The 18,085-nt window shown below is 36.2% G+C and overlaps 1 protein-coding gene across 1 annotated transcript in view; it reads left to right on the top strand.

Moving 5' to 3' along the window:
• The window catches only part of PRKN (parkin RBR E3 ubiquitin protein ligase), a 704,427-nt gene that overhangs the window by 96,451 nt on the left and 589,891 nt on the right, over positions 1-18,085 (top strand). The gene's annotated exons all lie outside the window — the stretch shown is intronic.

Genomic DNA, 18,085 nt, shown 5'->3' with positions numbered 1-18,085 from the left:
ATGGTTCCAAAGATAGTGCAGACGTACAGAGTTTGCAAGGTCTAAGGATATGATTTTGAAGAAAATGTATAGCTTTGAGCTGACTAGTCTACGTGCTCACGTATGTACAAGGAATTCAGCCTCAAGCTAAGAATCCCCATTGCGAGGAAAGATGATTCCAGCAGAAATAGTCTTTGGGGGTCTGCAGCATGTTAACTCGCATCTAAAAATACAATCCACTCAGTAGTATTATTGCCTATTCCTGATGATAGAACACTGCTAGCAGTGTGGGAATTGTTCTTCACTTGTGTGGCTTTTTAGGCCAGCGACTCATATGTTAATGAGTTAGTTATTGATACACATTTCATTGAATAAATGAGTGATCCTTTTTTAATTTTAGCAGGAGTTAAAGGTGCTTTCATTTCCACTATAAAGCTATTGCTACCACTCAGGAGCATACTAGAGTATTCTTCAGTGATGATGAGAGATAAAATCACAGTTTATAAAATTTTCAAATGTTGACACTGGTGAAGTGAGAAGGTATGCTAGTTACACAGCTATAGTAGATCAGCTCTCCAAGGTGATTTGGATGGTACATTGGCAAATTTGACCAGGGTTGTTTTAAGTAAAAATTAATTCACGGTCTTATGTCCATGAAGCAAAGTTTGTGCCACCTTTTCAGGATGGTCTTTTGGAAAACAGTCAAAGAACGTAAGGGTCATCAAGGATGCTGTTCAGTTGAACATGAGCTTCAGTGTGATGTGGTGGCTGATAGAAGAAATATAATTCCTTTACACAAGCAGAGGATCATCAGTTGTAATTGCACCTATATATGACATTTACAGAAGCATTATTGAATGCAGTGGCCATTTCTGATGTTCATATTTTCAGAAGAATGTTGATAATTAGGAAAGAACTTCAAGAGGTGGGAGAAACCTGTCCTTTAGGAAGCCTCATTACCTTCCTGTGATTATTTACTGCATGAATTCTGGCCATATCTGCATAGTAAGACACTGGTTTATAGTGGAATGTTTTACTATCCCTTAAATACTGTATATTTTCACCTTCTTTCAAATTTCTGTATCATCTCATTCTTTAATCCTATGCTGTACTGATGATATGTTCCAATTTTGCAAAGTACAAATTTAAAAAATTAAGTATCTATAAAGTCAAAGTCAGATAGTGTTATTAATTTCAAAGCAGATACTTACAGAACTGTAGTAACAAAATTATTCTAGCATAACACATTGGGTTTTTTTCTTTTTTAGCTTTTAAGATCTTACATTAGAGAGAAAGTAATACAACTTCTACACTTTCATTGCCATGTGTTAGCTCCACTGAACTCCAGACCAATTAAATTTTCATTTTCTAGTCTTAAAAGAAACAAACATATTTAGCTTGGCACAGAGCTTTACAACTTTGTAAACTTATATTGCCTTTTATTTCATTTTTCCTTTACCTTTATGGGTTTAATTATACTTTGCTTCAAAATTTCTTGTAAAGCCCTTCAGCTATTAAGGTAAGATAAATGAGTCTGTAATTGCCAAGATCACTTTTATCAGTTTCTTAAATATGTACATGGCACTTGCTATGTTCCAGTTATATGCTGCTTTCTTGGTTTTGTTAGATTTATTAGCAATGCTTGTTCTTGGGTTTGTGTTGTCGTGTTCTCATTTTCCAGGGAGTGGAGGTGATCCAGTCATACTGGGATATTAAACTCTTTGGATGATACTTCATGCTGATATGTTGTATTTGGTACACTAATTCCCATTAGCCTTTGTGTTTCCTTGCATGTTCTTGATTATTATTTTTATCAAGATATCAGATAATATTATGCAGAGACCAAAGGCCTGTTCATTATAAAGAATGCTGGCAAATACTCACTGACCATGCAGGTATCGTTCTGATAATTCACGTTCGAGAAAGACTAATGGAGAATGAAACAAGAAAGAAAAAGATTCAAATATCTAAGTTGTCACAAATGAGTGCTTTAAGGTCACTTAAGAAATAAGTCAAGATGCATTAATTTAGGCACTCATAGGAGTGCTTGGCTGTTTGTACTCTACTGCCATTTGGATCACCAGACATTCCATCTTTACAGACAGTGCAGTGTTGTGAATTGAGAGAAAAGCCAAGAGCAGTGACTTCTACCCTAAGAGCATGCACCTGTGACTGGATTGTGTTTCCTACATGCTGTTATACTCTGCCATTCAAGGTCCTCTCGTGCTTCTTGCCTGGCCTCCAGGTGTCACCTCCTGCTGAAGCGAACGGTCTCCCATGTGTTCTGTGCCCTGTGTGCCAGCCCCACGTGCAAGTTCCCCCATGGTGCATCTCAGATGACACAGGGTACATAGTCTGATGGAAAGGAAGGAAATTTCAAAGAGTAATGTTACTGTACATTGCACCATATGCCACAGTATTAGATGTCTGCCTCTAGTCTGCAGTGTACAGACTTTTATGGCTTATGCATCTCTGTTCTTTAAAGGTCTCCAAAAGTAGTGCATGTGTTTGACACTAACTGTGACGTGTGATAGCAAGTTAGGTTCCTTAAGCTCCCCTAGCCATTGCTAAGGACTGAACAAAGTCTACCATAGATACAAGAAAATAAGCTCTCTGAAGAGCAAAAAGAAGGGAAGTTTACAGTTAAATGTACTTTCTTATGCTTGGAGAAGGAAAGTGTGAAAGAAAAGACCAGACTAATATTTTCAGTATGCTTTTTTAGTGGCTATATTCTTTAAATAGTAGACATATTAAGTAACACTATTTTTATTTCCCTAATAATTAGTTAATCCCATAATTGATTCATTGCATATGTACTTATTTACATAACTGGTTCACTCCATTACTGAATATCTGTCAGTCCATTACTGATTATCTATGTTATTGATTCATACTATTTTATTTCTCTCCATATTTACTTCATGCAGTAGTTGATTCATCATATAATTACTTCACAGTCTAATTGAATCATTGCACTATTGAGCAATTCCGCAGTAATCGCTTTCAAGATAATTGATTACTTCTCACTGCGACCAACCATAACTCACCTGTCATTCTTTACAGTCCACTTTGTATATCTTCTTTTCTCCTTCTCAAAACTGTCCTTCTCTTTCTGTGGTTCCCATTAACTCTATATATCCTTCTTTTCAGTATCCATGAATTAGTTCTCCATCTCTTTCCCATTTGGTTAGTTATCTCCTTGAGCATGTGCTTGATCTCCTTTTTTTCCCACTCCAGCTACATCCACTTCAGTCCAACATTTGCTCTTTCCATCTTTCTGATCACAATATAATGCTAGAATCTCAAAATGAACAGTCTTCATCATTTCTCAGAGCCTCCAAGTAATTTTTCTTACCCTCCATCTGGTTTTGATTTTGTTGATCACATTAGCCTATATTAACTTTAAAGCCCCCAAGTCCTTCTGTTCCTCTTGCAATCTTTCCCTGCCATTTCTGGTCTTATGAGAGTCCATCAGGACCTCTTTCTTCCATTTGTGTTTTGATGATCATATCCACTTCTGATTTCAAATTCCCACTTTCTACTTGCCATTTATGTCAGCCATTTTACTCTGATCTGTTTGCCTCTGTATGTTCTCAAATTGTGCTAGTTTTAGGCAGCTTCTGAACATTTTTTTTTTTTTTTTTAGTTTGAATGTGACCAAAATTTAAAATGTTTCAAATCATAAGCTACAAAGGCAATGATAGAAACATCAGACTTGATTATCCTGAATCACAGCAAGGTCAATGTATCTCAGAATTTTATCTCCCTGTAGCAGATGATAAGGAAATGACTATAGCTAGAAAAGTGCCAAATGATACTTTTGCCGATTTTCTGCTCTCACTTACAGCCATCCAGTATTTACAGACTTTCATAATATACAATGTAGCCTTGTATCTCCGAACTTGTCTTACAATGTGAAAAATTAAAGTCACTTTAATTTCTCCCTCAATAGATACTAAACTTCTGATTATTCTTATTGTAGTTTTCAGGGAGGAGTAATGGAGGAGTAAATGAAATGGAGGAGTAAAGATTTCATGCAGCTGGTCAAATTATGAAAGAATGCTATAATGATACAGTAGCAAATTGAAGGGTTTTTTGTGATCTTTGTACCCTTTTTTTAATAAACCTTACTTTTAATCTGCCTTTTTAACTACCATTAATTTGATGGTTCCAAAACCTACATATAATCTCCATCCTTGGGTTAACATCTACTTTAAAGCTCATCATTCACATTTATACCTATATTTTCCAGGTGTGTTATAAGCTTTAGTAACATCTAATCAACAAATCTCTCAATATTATGATTTTGGTAAATTGGTTTTTGTTTTTTATTGGACAATTTTTCTGTTGTAAACAATTTTGTCACCTTACCTTTTAACACTTTCCCTGTTTATTCATGATTGTCATGAACAACAGAGGGTCCAGCATGACCCAGGATTTACAGAATTCTACCAGTAATCTTGTGTAATGGAAACTGATTACTCATTTGTGTCCATTGCTTCTTACTTTTAAATCAGGCAATATGCCATACAAGAGCATTTTGCTTTATCAGATGTTTAAGTTGTTTAAGTCTCTTATAAGGGATGTTGTGGAAAGTTCTGTTAATCCAAATGCATGTTTTTGACCAGATTACTCTTCTTTCTCATGGTCATCCTTTCCATTTGTGAAGGAGATCTTTGTAGTATTTCCTTCCACCAAACTCTATAGACACTTGTTCATTGTACCAGGAGACTTGTAATTTCCTTGTGTTCTCCTGTTCCCCTCGTATTCTGCCACTGAGAAAAACCTTGTGGACACATTTGGCCTGAGCTTGACTTAAATTTTGTCTTGTGCTGAGTAGTTAGTAGGTTTGCAATGATAAACTTCTTCAGAAGTCTTGGAGAAGTACTGCTGGTTATGGTTATGTCTTAGTATTTTCTCACTCTTATTTTCCATTTGATAAAGTTCCTTGGATTTCTTTTTTCCAAAGATAGATAGATCTACTTAAGCTCTAGCATAATGAACACGGGCTGCAAATTATCCCAAAATCTGGACTTTTCTCTGTAATAGCTGAGTCATTCCTGAGAGATCCTGTTACACTATTATTATTCAATGACTCTACAGACTTTTCGGCAGTTTTCTTGCCTAAGATGTATTTGAAAGAAATTTTTACTGAATTTTTTATCTTTTGCAAGTTAGTTCTCAAAATCCTGTTGGGCTGCATTTGTAGCCCAAAAATCTTGTGAGAGCATATTCTTTAATGTTTTCCTCATATGAACAAACATCCATCTTTCAAAAGTATGTTATTATTTCAAACAGCCTTTTATTTTGCCATATAACTTTTATGACTCTCTAAAGCAAGATTAAAGTTTTTGTGAGAACTGACATGCATTTACACTGAGCTTGAGTCTTTGAACACTTAGTCTACTGATGTGTTTCACCCTTTTAGCTCCTCCTTTTAATTTCCTTTACTATAGTTCTTTGGATGTCTTATGTATATTATGTAATAGTAAAGAGGTTTCTTTGTTTAATTTTAGTGCATTATGATCACAGTTTGTATTTCAACTAGGACGAGTGCTTTACATTCGAGATTAGGAATGATCACTGAAATTATCTGAAAATTTAGACATCCCAGTCCTCTCTGATACAAGACTGTGTTCACGAAGAGGATTCTCCCATTAATGTGTGTTTTCTGCTCTTGCATCTCAGTGACCTTTTTTTACAAATTCAGTTATTGTTTCTATGTTAGTTGAAAGACTGAGACAGTAGTCCTTGAACTATATTCTTCTTTTTTAACCCACTTAGTTTCAACCTGTAGAAATTCTGTGATGCGTGTTCATTCAGTTAATTTCATTAGTCTCAAGACTTTCTTGGAGATGCATTAAGAATTCGTCACAGGCGCTTCTTGTGGTCTATTTTAATATAACTAATTCCTGGGTATTGTATGTCTCCTGCTGACCATCTTGTTTCAGTTGTGCCAGATATGCCTGCCCAGTTTATATTGTCAATTAGAGCCAAGTATTCAATTTCATTTATATATCTTTTTGGTGTCTGAGTAGAAATGCACTGAGTAGAAATGCACTGATCTTGGTCTGCTCAGATGTTTTAACTGGTATTTAAACTGAACTGTACTTGGTAAGATTGCTCTTTGCTATTTAAGGCCTGAATCATATTAGCTTTTCTTTTTTTTTTTTTCTTTTTTCTTGAAGTTGTTTTATTGCTTTCTGCCCTGAAAGATGTGTCATTCCACACTTGGCTTTTCTGTACTAGTTTTTGTTCCCCTTAGTTTATATCACTCATCTCTCCTCTGGTCTACTTGAGTGTCAATGACTCAGCTTCATTTTTTGTTCAGCTGAAATCCATCCTTTCTATACCAGCTCTCTGTGTTCTATAAGTTCGCCAGTTCATCTCAGAAAATGCTACCATATCTAGTCTCTTAGAGAACAGCTTAAATTTTCCCTCTCTTCTTTTTCTGCTGTGAGCAATGGTCTGTGTTTCATTGTTTTCATGTTCACAGGCATTATGCATCCTACTAAATATTCAGCAGCCTTTTTCTGTTTGAGATCCCAGCTTCCCAGAGGGGTGTGCTAGATGCAGGATGATGTGAAGCAATCATTTAAGGGGGAAGTCCCATTGATTGGTTTGCTTACCCATTTCAGCTAAGTGTGCTTTTCCTTCAAGGTGTTCTCTCATGTCATCAACACAGTGTCTCTGAGGGCTCTGCAGTGTGGTCTTGGAAGCTTTATAACAAGCTGAACCAGAGCTCATTCTTTTTCCAAGACAGTTGTTTTCTCTAATAGTTTTCATTTTATGGAAGAACTTGTTATATGACTGCAAGGGTATATAATAATATTTTTTAGCAAGAAAACTGTAGTAAAAGACATTGCATTAACCATAAACATAGTATTTCTAACACAGAAAAGAGATGGGCAACAACAAAGGTACTGAAATATTCAAATAACTTCAAATATATATTTCAAATATAAGAAAGTGCAGGGTCAAAACCAGTAGAAACACAAAGAGTGTTTGGAACCTTCCTTCAGATTTGACCATTTAACATCTGTTTGACTTAGTTAAATCCTGGAAGATAGGTCAATAGATATGTTTACATAGCTAGTAATTTGAAATCTTTTAGGTCAAAGTCAGGCCTTTATAAACATGAAAGAATTTCTGTCTTTAAGTAAAGGTCTTCTCATAAGTATTTGCTGTGGAACTTCAGAGGAAGAAGGAATATTGCGGAGTGAAGGACAGAGGAATGCAGAGGAGGAATTTATTTTAACTGTGCATAGAGGCAGATTGCTTCTTTCCAGCTAAAATGTCTCTAATTTGTTTTTGGTAAACACCGCCACTGATTTAGTAATGATTGATTTATATTTATGTAACGCACTTCATCTAAATAAATCCCAAAAGATTTAATAAATTTACCAAGAGATAGAACTAATTGTAGATAGTTTTAGAAAAAAGTGCTAAAGCCAGTATTGAATTTTGTTTACACATAAAGTGAGCATGTACCAAACATTAATGGGATAAGTCATCTCATTTTGTAACATTCTCACAGCCTTTTTTTTTTTTAATAGAAAATATGGCCCACCGAGGGAAGCTGTGAACTGGGGCGCAGAAGTTCTGCGTTCACACTGAGTTCAGACAGAGTTCGTGAAGGACCATTTATAACTCATGGAATTTGTCCAATGTTTCTTTCTTTCTCTGTTACATGGAGTTGGCATTTATACTGTAAAAAAAAATCATTGTCGTTTTGTGGGAGTAAAGACTGCTGATAGCTAAGGGCTATACATAAATAGCAGATTCTACTGGAATGAAAAAAAAGAGATATTGTTAGGAAAAATATAACCATACACATTTAATTTTTTGTTGGAATACCATCAGTAAATCACATCTAATAGTAAAATGTTTACATTAACATTGAAGGTTTTTTCATGGGAAAGGCTATAGAAAGATCAGCAAGTGTCATCGATTTCTTTCACTGAAGCTTCCTAGAGGATTATCTTTCTACTGAACCACATGCTTTATAAGTGCCTTATACCCTATATTGAATATTAAGAAAGTAGCATCACATTAATTTAGATATTTTGGTTACCACAATTAGTTTTTAGACTGTGGACAATATGTCTCTAATTAGACTTGGGATAGAGACCAATAACATACACAGCAGATCCAAGTCTGTGTGGGTTGGCGTACGCATATGATGCATTTAGTGAGGTGCAATTAACCTAAATATTGTGCTTTATACATTGAGGTACTAAGGTGAATGAGACCCTGTTGCAGTGTTCACAAAGAATTGCTGTAATGTGTCACATAATCTGAAGATTCTTTGTGTAAATAATTCCTAACTTTTTTTTTCAAGTATCACTTCCCTGTATGGAGTATGTAGGAGATATACCTGTGGCCAGCCATAAGAGATTAATAGGCATGAATCAGGTGGGGAAATAGTATGCATTGTTTCAGGAAATGCTTACCAAGGGTAGGATTGATCTTAGACCAGCTTTTCATTGAAGAAATGAAATCTTTTTTGACGGAGTCATTTATCTAAATGGTTTATCTCCATTGACTACAGATATAGCCTGGGTGACTGCTCTGTCTGTGATAATTTAAATGCATCAAATGCTCTCATGGATAAATAACAAAGTTTTACATGGCTAAAACTAATCAAGTACTTAGGACCTCATCAGCTGTCACTTTTGCCAATAACCTTTTCATTGTTAATGCAATGTACTGCAGTGTGTACCTACCCCTTTTAGGCGGTCCAGAGTCATCAAAACAAATCCATCATTGTCAACTTCCATGTAACTTTGAAGTCTACAAGCTTTTATTTCAGATCTGAGCAGGAGCTCCTGTGCCTTCAAACCTGTCTCCTTTTTATTTATCTGTATCAGCCTTTAGGCATCCTGTCTTCTTAAAACTATGTCACAGTCACATCTTTGAACTAAGTACAACAGCACTGCTGTTACACAGGGCCAACCTATTCATCTGGGTTCCTTCTATAGCTAGGGGAACAAATGCTCTCTTGGTCTGAGAGGGGATCTAGAGAACTAATTTTGGTTAAATGTTTCACTTTTAAATCGGTAAAGTGATGGAAATGCAGTAACAAAATATTATATATTTTAGTAGTAAACTTGGTTTCTACACCATTTAAGGACAGTAGTTTTCCAGTGTTGATTTTTATAGAGTGCTCAAAAAATATCTGTTAAGTTAGAAACTCACGTCAGTTAAACTGTGGTGTCAGTCCTCTAATTCAAATTCATAAAGTATGCAGTGTTTACCTGCAACAGCAACTGCATATAAAACAATACATCATCTACATCGTGTATGTACACACTAGTCACCTGAAAAGACATTATATCTTTGATCAGATGTTAGTTATGCATATCCATTTTTTATTGTCTACACTGTTTATAAGAATAAAAATTAAAAGCTTGGATTTTGGGTAAATTTATATTGTAACATGGATGATGATTTTTAAAACCTACATTATTTACCGCATAGACACTGCTTCACTGAATAAATAGCAGTCTGGGCAAAGTTTTGCAAATACATGTTATTTACATAATCCTTTTCACAGAAGTATGCAGAATATTTCCAAGATATTTCTAAGATGTTTTTGAATAGTGTTAATTAGAAAGGCAATTTATCTTTTAATGGACCCTAAAAATTATTATGGTCTCTTCAGTTGCACTTTTTTTGTTTGTAGGTTATGTCTCAAGAGATTTTTGGGAGTATCTCTTGTCAGTGTAGGTGTAGGAGCTAAAGTCCATGCATGTTGAGCACTTAAAATCCATGCATGTTGTTTCTTAGAGTGATAAATTATGTTTCCTACACTGTAAAGATCTGTATTACATTAGCTTCAGTATCAAAGAATTTTGATTTACATATGTTATGAAAATGATAGTAGTACTTTCTCATGCTCCCTGTTTTTGTTTAAGTTATTTCTGTGACAAATGTGGAAGCTTCTGGAAAGTTCCTTCTTGAGTTATACCTCCCAAAATGCAGATTTATGTACTTCAGCTGCTGATTAATGAAGCTATAGTATCTGTGACTAAAGTCAGATTCTTTGATGTGTTGATTTTGATGAAGCTCAACAGTATTTATGTAAGCTTTTGGGGGTTATTTTTACTTCTTTGTCATGCAGTCTGCCTTGCACCATATTGATGAAAGTCTACATTAAATAACTGGAAGATCCAACTACTTTATTTATTTAACGTACCGAATATACGATTTATTTTCTTAAGATTGGATACGTTTTCGTTTCTATTTAAAAAAAAAAAAAAAAGGAAAAGAAAAGAAAAGAAGGTGGTATTAGTTCATGCCCCTGCATTTGGATCTGCTTTGAGAAGGGGTAACTTTCTTTCAAGGTTCTGGTTTTGCCTTGCTTTCCCCAAGGCAACTACGTGTTTCCCTAGCAGGAGTTATTAGACAGTGAGGAGTGAGGCCCAAACAAGTTGTCTGCACATTTATGCAGATTGCCTAAGGAAAAACTCGTAGTGATTGCTGTCACCCTGTTGTTATCTGAGAGAATGATCGTTCTGATGGAGACAATTGCTGCCCCAACATTTCTGTTAACATAAAGATTGATTCTACCCTTAGGCATTATTTTGGGGTCTCTGTGGAGCTCCTGAAGCTTTTTCAATTCCCTTGTATATATTTGCTTCGTGTCTTTCATGCTTGGCATTAGTAAACATATTTCAAACCACAAGAATTAAAATTGTACATGAAGGATGTTGCTTGGTACTGTATTCAGACTGACCTGAATCTGAAAGTCGAAAGTGTGTGGCCAGTGTGTAGATAGGCTACATACCTTCAAGAAGGATCTGATGTTTAAATATTGTTACCATCACTACCATTACCAGAAGGACAATATGTATTTTTAATTAGGGAATATTATAGAATGACATTTTTTTAGTATGTGGTTGGTTGGTTGGTTTTTGTATGATGGAACTTCAGTTCCCCTTCCCAAGGATATACATCAGTCCTTAGATAATCATTATGCTGGGAATGATTTGATACGACAGCTGAAGAAAACATCTGTAATCCCTTCTGACAACATAAGTTATTTAGTATTTTTAAAGTTAATTTGATATTTCTGACTATAATCATATTCAGAAATTCCTAGCACAAAACAAATCTATTATTGAAGAACTCTGTAGTACTTCTTCTTATTTATTGTATTTAGCTTCCCCACAGTAGGGGTTTTAAGGTTTTTTGAAAGAAGCTGGATATTAATGCCAGAGGCCAACAGATAATGAGATGACTTATTCCACAACTAGAATGGCCTATTAGAAAAATTAATTTTTGAGATGTCAGATGCAGTATGTATGCAGATAAAATTAACAAAAATATAGCATGTAATTTCCCCTATGTTATTTTTGTATTGCTATGATTTATTTCTGCAAACAATAGTAGCTTGGAAAAAAAAAGCAGTTACTCCCTGAGTCGTGACAATGATTGAGAGCCAGTTGAGCATCCAGCTGCTTGAGTAGGCCTGTTTTGTCACCAAATGCATGCTCCTGTAATCTACAAACCAAATGCAAGACAGTAAAATTTATTCAAGCAAGAAATACAAATTTACCTCTCTCTGATCAGGATTCCCACCAATTCATCACTTTAATGTATGCTTTGCCTCAGCATAAAAGCCTACTTAAAGGGCTTTAACTTACTCTGATATGACATGTTGAACAAAGTAACACTATTTAGGGAACAAGCCCTGTTGCAGTTAGCACCACAGTTAACTTGATGAATTCTAATACTGAAAATAATTTACTGAACATGACCCGTTGTGTATCACCTATTCAGTGAAGAGGCAGGGGAGAGTAAATCCCCCTCATGACACAACTGCAGAACCAAATGAAGGTCATAGGCTTACGTTTCAATATTGAGCTTGTTTTCAGTTGTGTTATCTGTAGTCTATGAACTTCTGACTTTGTTATTTAGTGTGTTTGGTATATTGATTAGTAAAGGTTTCGTTAGTTCACAACACAGTAAGGCTAGAAGTAAGCACTCCTAGTATCTTATTTGCTGTATTAAAAATAATCCTTTAGACACAATTTGTTATTGTCTGTTTTTCGCTACTGGGTGGTAGTCATCTAGATCTTAAATGTTGATTTGGTATGAGTAAATAAATGAATATTTTATGTAGAGCATAGGATACTATTCCTGTTGGAGCCCAGTACTCCTTGACCATCTTCTTTTAGATATTCCAGGTGTGGAAGGTTTATTGTTTAATAACAAATTTGCTTATTTGAGACTGTATGATTTTACATGGGATTTTGAGGTAGCAGAGCTGTACAACAATATATGTAAATCACAATGCCAGGACAAATGACACTTTGCAGAACACAGCATTTTTTGTATAAAGTTGAATCCCAATGTGAATGTGAATCTTGTTGCCGGTCTGTATAATGGGCTCATTGTCATGACACTGGGCATCCTCAGTGGCCAGGAGGGAATACATGGAGTGTGAAGTCAGTTCAAACCCATTGCTATCCAAAGCTCTTTTTGTTTACTGTTCTATTATTTTATACTCTATGTTTGACAGAGGTGCATATATACCCCCCTGCGCTGCTCCAGCATGTGCAGGAAGAAATTTGCTCTCTTTGAATTAACTTGTGCATGAACATTGGTTGGTTCATTAAATTAACATAAGCAGTTGCTTTCCACTAAACTGACTTCAGATATATTTATCTAGACCAAAGCTACCCTTTGGGCCTGTTTGTATGCAGCCAAGTTCAGCTCTCTTTGCAGCAGCTGTCACCAGTCACTCCCTACATCCTGCCATGAGCCTTGGGGGCACATTGCCCTTGGCCATCTCCTCTGAGTCTTCTTCCATTGTAAGGGTTTAATAATTGATCACAGTTTTTCAAAACAATGCACAATGCTAATTTAATATCCGCAACCTCACTGGGACCTTTGCAAGGAATCCCTCCTTCTACAAATAAGTCAAGCTTTATTCGTAGTGGGGCTGATGGTTCTCTGCACACGTGAACACAGTGGGGTGTCTCATGCAGTGACAGTTCACTAGATCAGAACTTCTTCAGGCAATTGTCAGGATTACAGCAATCACTGTGGATGCTGACATTAAGCATAACATTGATCAGACAAAAAAGAAGGTGGTGATTTTTTTAGAGTAAATATTCAAGGAAATAAATAGGTTAATAACATCATCATAATTGAATAAAATTGAAGCCCTGTAAAGCTACTCTAATGTCCTTCTGCTGGACTACAGCACACCTAGAGCAGCCTCTGTGTCTGTCTTTCCAGCACTTGGGATGAATCTTGTGGCTCTTGATGGCCCAGGATTTTTGAAGTGTGGTTAATGGGGTCATGACTGTTGATACTATATCTGCTGTATTCCTTTTGGTTCCCGTTTTTAAAATAAAAAGCTTTCTTGTATAATTTTTCTATGATTTTTCAGAGTTCTTATACTGTGTGGTTAAATAGAGATTTAATGAAAATGTCAAAATGATCAAAACATTTTTCTCTTTATGTTACTTAATGACAGAAATATTTACTATGTGATTTAGTGAACTGCATAGGGGCTAGACTTCCTCTCCATATCACTCTTCAGGAAAGGTTAGCATTTGGATTTTAGCATTGGGTGTTCCATCTCGCTCTGTACAGGTGCTTCCATTTCTCGCAGCAGTGGAGAAGAATTCAACAATTCTTAAACAATTAGGCCTATATTTAATGCAGTCAAACTGAGTGGTGCCAAAAATGAATGCCCCGTTCTCCTTCAGTTACTGTCAGTGTAGAATAAGCAAGCCAGTCCACATACATGATATGATGGGCTTTTAAACTGAATTATGAATGGGAAGTTTGCTAAATCCAGAAAATAAGATTTGTTGCAGCTGTTAGCCTTTTTCATTATGATACAGACTCTTGAAATTTTCCTTTTAGTTACAAGCAGATACATACATGCACAGTATGTTACATGTGTATATGTCTATATAGAGCATATATATATATAAGGACAGTATTTAAATATAGGTAATATAGATATGACAAGTGACTCCTAAAGGAACTCCCAGATGACCTTTGCACAGTATTTCTGCATTTCAAATGTGTTTCACGTAAGCTCCTCTATTTTCAGGGGGGCTGTGTTGATGTCGCCAGAGAGCAGAAGTTGTAATGTTCTGCTCCTGGTCTCTGGCTGTTTCTGGGTGCTCTCAAAGCTTGCACTGGCAAAGTGTGGTAATTAAAGACATAGCAAAGCATGTGTGGTAATTAAAGACATAGCAGCTGTGTCCTTCAAAAGAGGATTGAGATTGGTTTTCGTTTTTTCATGCAGTTTTCTGAGTCTTTTCTTGTTATGACCTTCAAGAAATCATTGCAATAACAGTATTAAATTTCAGTTTACATCAGTATAAATATATTAAAGGAGAGTTATGCAAAATTCAATTATCTTGTGTAAAGCTGTTTTTCGTTTTTGCCCAAGTTATTGTGCCTGCTTTTTCGAATTTTGAATAATTTTTAGATCTATGCTTAATTCAGTATTTTGGAAGAGTTTCTATGTCATTGCAAATATATATGTATTTAATTTACTCTTTCAGGTAAAACTAATGTAAGGGGCGACACTTTCTAAATAGAAAGTTCCATTATCCCATCAGTATTAGAAGAATCCAAGTTGGATGTATTATATTGGCATGAGCTTCTCTTAAAAGACCTCTACAGGGGACCAGAAAGAAATGTTCTCTTCTTCTGGAGCATTACAAACTGTGCAAACATTCCTTTTTTTTTTCCCCTTGAAAAGCTATTGAATCAGTTGAGCTGCAGAATTCTAGGCTCACAGTTCATTTAGGTGGCCAAAAGAGTTGCACTGAGCTCTAAGAGAGCAGAACATATTGAAGAAAAGTGCTGAATATTTTTGAACTATAGCTTGAGAAGTTGGCCCATGGGAATCTCGTGAGGTTCAACAAGGCCAAGTTCAACGTGTTGGATCAACCCCCCATATCAGTACAGGCTGGGGGATGAACAGATCGAGAGTAGCTCTGCCAAGAACGACTTGGGGGTGCTGGTGGATGAGAGGTTGGACATCACCCAGCAATGTGCACTTGCAGCCCAGAAAGGCAATCATGTCCTGGGCTGCATCAAAAGCAGTGTGGGCAGCAGGTTGAGGGAGATGAGTCTGCCCCTCTACTCTGTGAGACCCCACCTGGAATGCTGCATCCAGTCTGGGGTCCCCAGCACAGGATGGATATCGACCTGTTGGAGCAAGTCCAGAGAAGGACCACCAAGATGATCAGAGTGATGGAGCACCTCTCCTATGAGGAAAGGTTAAGAGGCTTGGGATTGTTTGGCCTGGAGAAAAGGTGGCTTTGGAGTGGTCTGATGGCATCCTTTTAGTATCTGAAGGGAGCTTACAGGACTGATGGAGAGGGACTTTTTACAAGGGCATGTAAAAAAGAGGGACTTTTTAAAAGGGCATTTTTACAGGACAAGGGGGAATGGCCTTAGTATGAAAGAGAGTAGGTTTAGATGAGATATTAGGAAGAAATTCTTTACTGTGAGGGTGATGAGGCACTGGAACAGGTTTCCCAGAGAAGCTGTGGATGCCCCGTCCCTGAATGTGTTCAAGGCTGGGCTGGATGGGGCTCTGAGGAACCTGGTCTAGTGGAAGGTGGTCCCTGCCCACAGCAGAGGCATTGGAGCTAGATGATCTTTAAAGTCACTTCCAACTCAAATCATTCTATGATTCTATGATTCTATTCCTGGAGAAGCCTTTTCTTCATCCTCTGATTTATTTCTTTTTACTTCCTATATGTTCTCTCTTAGCATCATTATTCACTTTGTCTCTCTTTCACATTTTTCTGTTGTGCACTGAAATTTGTTTACTGTGTTTTTCCAGTAAACTTTTATGAGTCAGAGTAATTATCTGGTGTTGTCTGGATACACTCCTCAGGCTTCTGAAGTCTCCTGGGTCTTCCTGGCATTTCCAGGTAAAGATTATCACTTTGTTAAATGATTGTGTTTAGTGCTCCCTTGTGTTTTTCAAGGCATCCATTTCTTTGTCAATCCTATTGCTAAAATAGCAATGAAAAGGTTTAACAGTTTTTCATGAAAAGGCCAGAGCACTACTCTTGAATATCCAGAGTAGCCCAAATCCAGTAGTTTTGCCTAGAATTAGCCTGCAGTCCAGGCTCCTACAACCTGTGAAAGCCAGAAACCTGTAGGATTCTAGAAATTCTTCCTGCCTCTTACTAGGCCAGTGAGGTTTAGGAGTGAAAAGCACATTAAGAATGCTAGCTTCAGAAAGCTGGATTCTGGGGAAGGTAACACTCCCTTTTAAATCTGATTTAATACAGTTCTTAGTTGCTCTGCTTGTTGGAAGCAATATCCTTACAGAAGTTGTTTATCATGGCAAGGAAACAGTTTCACTAACAGTGTAACTGTTAATTGTTGTTGCTGTTTCAGTTGCATTAATCATGCAGAAAAAATCTTACATGGGACGCATTATTAACTAAATAACAGTGTCTTTGGCAAATTTAAAGAACACCCCCCCCCATAAATGTTAATTCTCTGGAAGTCATGTGCTATGTCTTCTGGAGTTTTTCAAGAAAGAAAATAAGGCTTTCATCTATGTGATGATAAATATTGCTGTTTTGCAATTACCACCATATGTGTGTTACAAATAAATAATGGCTTTAAGTCTTATGAATGTATTTTTCTTACTAATGTATCTTCCTTCTTCCATAATGAGAATTATTATTTTATTTGAGAATTATTAACTATTCAGTTGTGATCCAGCTGTACCATTTATGATTAATTCTTTGGAGGAAGGAGAACCTAAAGAAAAGCACTTTTTTTTTTTTGGTGTAGGATAGTAATTTATAAGGATAAATAAGTCCATATTTTACTTCTCTTTTCTACAATGAGGATTCCAAGAATATTGTCACGTTTGTACATAATGCTTGAGATACACAGTTTAAAACAGCAATTTTTGTTCAGAATTCTCATTCTTCCTAAGCTAATTTAATTTTGCTGCTAAGTTCCTCCAAATACATTTCTAAATATCTGACCAAATTACCTAGTTCTGTAATGTTTTTGACCCTTTAGCTTGCCACAGTATTTATTTTTTAATTTCAGTTGCTATTCAGAGCTTCCACATGCCATTACAAAGATGTGTTTTCAACTGGATGATTGGCTTAAAACATTTAATGACTTTATTTAAATAAACCTTGTTTTGATTTTATTTTTTTACACATTTATCACTTGCCTAAGCTGACACTGTTGGGTTCATAAGTTGTTAAAAAATGTGTTACTAAGATGGGTATGTTGACATTATACATCACAATCACTTTTTCCCTAAACATTGTAAAACAATATAAAAAGTCTTATTGAGCTCTGTGAGGTTATTTGCATACAGAATTATTCATATTCATAATTTCATATGCTGGTAGAGCATATATGGAGCATATGCTATGAAAAAATTTACCTGTTTACAAGTGCTGATGCCCGTACCACTCTAAATAGGGTGTGAAGGGAAATGGTGATCAGAATTTGGCAGATTTCCACTCTACTGAAAACACCATACCATTTGTAATGTTAATATACTGCAAAGGACCACTGTGTGTTTAAATCCTTTTGGTTTATTTCTCATGTAAAGTATAGTGGACTCAGCATCTCTGATCTGCTGGTGTCTTGCTTCCACCATCTGGTTTTACAAAACTATTTTTACCTTATCAAGTGTCAGTGGCTGCCACTGAGTGGCCGTTTGATGTGCAGTCAATCACAGACAAGAATAAAATTGCATAATAGACCATAATTTCCTGTCTGATCATAAGCTCAGCTTTGTGTACTGGGCAATTTCCTTCCAGCTAATTGACAAATGCACTGGCACAGGGAGTGACGGGCTGCAGCTGCATGCATTTTGTCAGAAAGACAGAAAGAAAGAAAGTCTTGAGAAGTATTGAGGTGTTTGTGACATTGAGATGGATCTTCTTCTAGGAATATTCATAGTCAGAACAAAGAACTTGTAATTTTTTCATCAAAAAAGACTGCCCGTTCTTTCAGGCTTTAAAATATGTTTTGAAAATGAGAAAATCCCATAGAAGATCAAGTTGCTCTTCTATCATCATTCCTCCTAACAACAGGGACAATGGAAACACAGCACACAGCCCAA

The sequence above is a fragment of the Corapipo altera genome, unplaced genomic scaffold (genome assembly GCF_003945725.1).
Source record: "Corapipo altera isolate COAL_440 unplaced genomic scaffold, ASM394572v1 2b, whole genome shotgun sequence".
Classification (NCBI taxonomy): domain Eukaryota; kingdom Metazoa; phylum Chordata; class Aves; order Passeriformes; family Pipridae; genus Corapipo; species Corapipo altera.
Note: the sequence above shows the minus strand (reverse complement) of the source record. Positions and strands in the feature narration are given on the sequence as shown.